We start from the raw sequence: 6187 nt of genomic DNA, 5'->3' as shown, positions 1-6187 counted from the left end.
GTATCCACGCTGTGGCACTGGATATTCCGTATCTTCGAGTTTTTTTGCAGTAGCTGTCTAGACGATGAGGTGTGACCAACTCAGCAATTTCTTCTTAGCTGTCCTGCTCAGGTAGAAATGAGATTCAGAGATTCTTGGATCGCACTTTTACCCTGAAGCGGTAAACGCAAATATAATTAAGTCATCGTTTGGTCGTCATTCTCCTCTCAGCCTATTGGTGATTTTTTTGTTAGCTTTATGATCAGATCAGAAAATGGGAGCCTTATCTCTCTTAGACTCTCTAGAGAATTATGTGAAGAAGTACTGTGATCCAGTACATTTGTAGGAAGGCTTTAAAGTCGGGCCCTGGGCCTTCAAAGTCGAGAAACCTTGCTTCGGTCTGGAACAACGGACGCTGAAATACTAAGAAAGCCGTCAAGTTTGCTCCGGTCGACTTGACTCCAAGCTTGTCCTAATATTCTTAAGATACTGTGCCAATAAAATTTTAAAAATTTTTTAATAAAAAAATTGAAATAAATTTTTATTTAAAAAAAATTTTAATTAATTTTTACTTAAAAAAAAAAAATTAAAATACATTTTTTTTTAAGTTTAAATAGCTTACTCCTCACTTAAAATCATATTTTGCGGAAAAGAGTACTTCCAACAGAATAAAATTTATTTTTTATTTCGAACATCCTACACATCCATAAATTATTGCAAATTTTTTGCTGGCATGTTCTTCCCCTTTTTTTGCCGGTTTTAGATACCGAACAAATACTTGTCATTAAGTTTCTTAACCTTTTCAACATTTAAGAACATAAAAAAGTGGAAACTCCTTACGAAGAATAGAAAAAAGAGTCATCGTTCATAATTCAGTGCCCACCGACTGTACTCACAAATTTGTTTTATTTACTTTTGGAAACATGACTAAACAATGTCAATCCTCTTCTTTTAATTACAAAACTGCATGCCACAAACTATGCCACTCTTGGCATACCAAAAACAGATAACAACAACAACAAGTCTACTGTGGTAACCCACATGCTACTAAATTTAATTAATTTCCTGAATTTACGAAAAATACAATACAATAAAGTTTGCCTGTACATTTGTGCGTAGGTGGAAGACACTGACTAAGCATGAATGAGTGATTTCCGGCTCACAAGTAAAAGAGAGAACTTCAGAACGGGGATATATTCTACAAATAATCTGAAAATACATTTCAATTGATTTGTATAGCCCAAAGGATTTCGGTGCATTAACATTTGGAAGCTAAGTAAATTTCATACAATAAATGTCGCACAAATGAAAAGGAAATGAAGACAATACATTCATATATAAACACATTACGAAGTCTACAAAATAGGAGAAATGGTGAACGGAAATAATTACGCATACGCAGTGGTGCACTTAGTTATGCAGACGCAAAGGCAAATGGAGCAGCGTCGAAACTAATGCAAATGCGTGATAGAGAAAAGCCGAAGCAAGGAAAATAATTAAGCTGCTAGCAAGAATTACCATGAAAACTAGTTACAAAAACTGGTTACAGAAAAGAAAAAAAAAATTATTAATATAAATTCCAACAAAAATAAAAACCTAAAACCGAGCTCTATTTGTTATCGGTGTAGCTATTGTTGATGCTGCCAATGTCATGTGGCAAATGTTAATAGACAAAATGAGAAAACTGTGGCAACTATGGGCGCCTAAGAGCACAGCATGCAAACGCAACACTAACAGGAGGGGAAAAGAGAGCAGGGCACATAAAGGTCCTCTTCTTCCCCTCGACCGCACTTACAAAACGAGAATGTATGCGTGCGGGCACACATTTACACACATAACCACACAACTGATTGTTTTGCAAACATGTTGACATATATTTGAAAATATGCATTTAGCGTGCGTTTGTTGGGCGTTGCAAAAGTGGCGTTCGGATAGTCAGCACAAGTTGCCGCAACATGGCAGATGGCCATCAGTGGCAACAGCAACGAAATCATAGACAAATAGCAACAGGCTAACAAAATAAAACAACAACAATAAATAGAATAACAAGATCAACATGGAAAACTAGGCCACGGATGGCCTTTAGTGGAAACAAAAACAACCAACAGCAATATTAGCCTTCAACGAAGTAACAAAGTGTAGAAAGTGCCAGCAGCGCATGTAGTGTTGCCAGATGCAATCGGAAAGGCCTAATGGACATATACGTATGCACACACTCACACATGCACGCGCATCACGGATGTCACAAGTAGCGACAAAATGCACGGAAATGTTCGCCAAATGTCTGTCAACACGATTTGCATTTGTAATTGTAGGTACTGGTATCCCATGTGAATGTGGTTTGTATGTATGCATGCGTGCGCGCGTAGACGTACAAGCCCTGCAGTGATAAGTTCAACTACTCGCAAAGCATTCTAGTTCATAAACTGGTATTTGATGGAAGAAGTGAGACCAGGTCGGGAGTGACTGCAATTGTACTAGTAATAAAATTACTAGTTGGCAAGTGGCTACAATTGTACTAGTTACAAAATTACCAATGAGAGGTGTGTGCAAAGCAAATGTTTTTCGTATATATAGTTATATGAGAAAGCTATAAATGCCATCTGATTTTTTGTGCATTGTAAGTGTGTAACACTGATAACTGGTATAGTTAAGTGGTATAACACTGATAACTGGTATGACACTGATAACGCTTACTAGTTCATTAAAAATCAGACTAGTTCGGGGTGATTACAATTGTACTAGTTGCAAAGGGAATACACTTGTACTAATTGGAAATTACCTACCTTTGTATCAGTTGCAAAATTACCAATGAGAGGTGTATGCAAATGAGAAAGTTTTAAGTGTTGATAGAGTCCACCATCTGACTTTTTGTAGATTATGAACTACTTCGTTAACACTGATGAATGGGCCTATTAGTTCAATACAAGTCAAACTAGTTTGGGAGTAACTACAATTGTACTAGTTGCAAAGTGACTCCAACTGTACTAGTGGCAAATTACTTACATTTGCACTAGTTGTAAAATTACCAATTACTAGTTGTAAAATTACCAATTAGAGGTGTATGCAATACATTTTTTTCGTATACTATAAATGAGAAAGTTATAAATGTTGGTAGAGTCAATGAGCTGAGTTTTTGTCTATGTATATTATTATGAATTAGTTCGTTAACTGGCATAACACTGATGAATGGGCTTGCTAGTTCATTACAAGTCAGACTAGTTCGGGAGTGACCACGATTGTACTAGTTAGAAAATGACTCCAATTGTACTAGTTACAAAATGACCAATTAGAGATGTATGAAAATCAAATGTTTTCGCATACCATATATGAGCATGCTATAAATGTTGATGGGACAATCATCTGACTTTTTGTACATTATGAACTACTTCATTAACTGGTACAAAGCAGACACTTAAGCGGACAGTTCACATCTCGTAGGTAATAGCTTTGAAATTGAAATTGAAATTCGAAAAGCAGAGCACCAGGAGATTTGGGGGCTCCTAAAACACTCAGGCTAAAAAGCCCATTGTATTTAAAGCTCTGGAAAGAGGGTAGATAGTCAAGGAGGAAAGGAGAAAAGTATCAGAGAAAGAGATAGGAAAGAATAGAGACAGAGACAAAGGTAGTTAGACCTGTGAGAATTTTCTAGATTCTTTGGCAAATCTGTAAATATTCTCCAGTTTTAGAGAACGAATATTACTCATTCTCACGACATCGGAATCCAAAACTGGTAGTCTTGCTCCAGCAAAGGCAGGACACTCACAGAGAAAGTGCTCAGTGCTATTCGCATTCTCCAAGCAAGACAGGCACATCGGGTCCTGAATGATTCTAATGGAGGTCATATGCTCCCCATAGGTTGTGTCCTGTATTAATATCGACCCACGTCTTTCCTTCCAAGTTGTAGTAGAAAGTTTGACAGTTTTCTGTTCGGACTTGTCACAAACACTTTGCAGTTCTGCAGCGCTCTATACCGGTCCATCTCTCTTTATGTAAATTGCATACATAATCGCTGATCCAATTCATGGTTCCTGCTGAACTGATTCCGATTATTGGCTCTGGCTCTTGTGGGGGAACCGCTGATCCACGGTCGGCCAATTCATCGGCAATTTCGTTTCCTTGAACACCGGAGTGTCCTGGAACCGATATAAGTACAATCGTGTTTTGTCTTACGGCAGAATTAAGCTTCTTCTTACACCCTTGAACAATCCTTGAGGTTTGCTTCGCGTTCTCCAGCGCCTTCAGTGCAGCTTGACGGTCACTGAAAACTTCAATCTGTTTCCCGCTCCTCTCGATTATCCTTTCGGTTACTTTCAGGCAAAAACTTCCGTTAGGAAAACAGTTGCCATTTCCCCCATAGCATAGTGATACTTATTACTATCGTTTAAATACCATCATTCTTTCATTCATTCATTCTTGGGCCCATCGAAAAAAATAGAAAGAAAATATTCGTCAAATCTCTCTGAATGCATTCTGGATTGCTCCATTGATCACGCAAGGTAAATCTGACATCAAATGTCCTTCCAAATGAAACTATGGGCATCAGGCCGTCTTTAGGTACCAAAAACAGTGGATACTGCTCAGTAGTAGCCTTAGTAAAAATACCAGTTGTTAGTATTGAAAAAGGGCAGAGAACGAACTGCTTAAGCTGCAATCAAACTGGTGGTAAGGTAGCTGAGCAGGCTTGATTACAGCGCAACTTGTTACACTTACTTTCACTTCAAATGCTGGCTTTTGTTTGCGACTGGCAATTTTTATGTACCTTTATGCTCCGCTTTGCATCGCTTATTGTTTTTTTACTAGTATGCTGCGAAGCACAGATATGTGTGTATTTGTGTGAAATTATACAATCGCACACACGCACTCACCTTCGTAAATATTCATTGGATCATTTAAAGTTTCAAATTCATTTCCATGTATGCGTGGAAAGTTACGTGCGCACCTCGGATTCATCTATGTTTGTATGTAGATATTAACTAATAATTCACATACAATTTCTTTTAAATATTAATTAATATAAATTGTTTATTTTGCTGACGGTTTTTCGTTATTTGGAGAAAAACAGCTTATATGTGTAACATAAACCAGCACAAGAGAATATTTGTATTACTTATTCCATGTTCGAGTATGAGAAGGCATTTTTTGTCAGCTTTTAAGTATGTTTGAATTCTTAAAGCAGGCTGGTATTCTGCATTTTATCAGCTCACCGTGTTCACTTTCGAACGTGAAGCGATATGAAATGGGCTACTAAAATTTTTATCACTGGAATTTCAGAATAATAAAAAATATGCCTGAAATTATATATTTTTGGCACTTCATTAAGTAAAATTTCCGCACTGCAGTGCTAGGATGAAGATGGCGTAGCCCCGTGGCTATGTAAGTACTCGTACTTCGATCTTAGAACACATAATAGAGTTCTTTACACTGCTTTTTAAATAGTAGTAGACAGCGATACAGATTTGCGGCTTTATATCAAGGGTACCCGGTGGTCTAGAATTTTCAAAAAATCGATTTTTTGTTTTTTCGACATTTCGAAAGTATATTATGTTAAGAATTTGATGTGGAAACTCCCAATATTATAGCCTCTACAGCCCATTAACTAGGTAGAGAGTGGTCCGCGCGCTCCTGTACCTCAAACTTTAAACTCATTTATTTCGAAACGACTTTTTTCGGCACGGCGGGGATGAAAACAAAAAAACTATTCAACCGAATCACTTGAAATTTGGATATGTTGCTTACAACATGTATCGCTATCGTCGGAACTAGAGTCATAATTTTATTTAAATAATTTCCTATTTTTTAAACTAAAGAACTAGTGGAAAAAACCCGATTTTACGAGCTTTTTTTCAAAAGTGCGCCATTTTGTCAATTTTTCATTTTTTCGATTTGTTCTAGTTCCGACCATAACTGCACTCTTTCTGATTAAGAATCTTCTTGAATTTTGTGTTTCAGATGAGTAGTAGTCTCGAAACCATCTACGCCATCCGGGTTCGATTTTTCGAGAGGGTCATCTTCAGCGGCATTTTTATAATAATAAATATTGTTTCAAAATTAAAAAAAAGTTTTTTTGTATGCTCAATACACGTACTTATAAGCACAAAAAGTTGAAACATCGTTTTTTAAATTTTTGATGGCAAAAAAAAATCGTGAAAATAGGTGAAATTTTCGTGCTCTGACCACCGTTTACCCTTAAGTGTACATTTAGAGG

This window comes from Anastrepha ludens, chromosome 6, assembly GCF_028408465.1.
Source record: "Anastrepha ludens isolate Willacy chromosome 6, idAnaLude1.1, whole genome shotgun sequence".
Classification (NCBI taxonomy): domain Eukaryota; kingdom Metazoa; phylum Arthropoda; class Insecta; order Diptera; family Tephritidae; genus Anastrepha; species Anastrepha ludens.
This window is presented reverse-complemented; position numbering follows the sequence as displayed.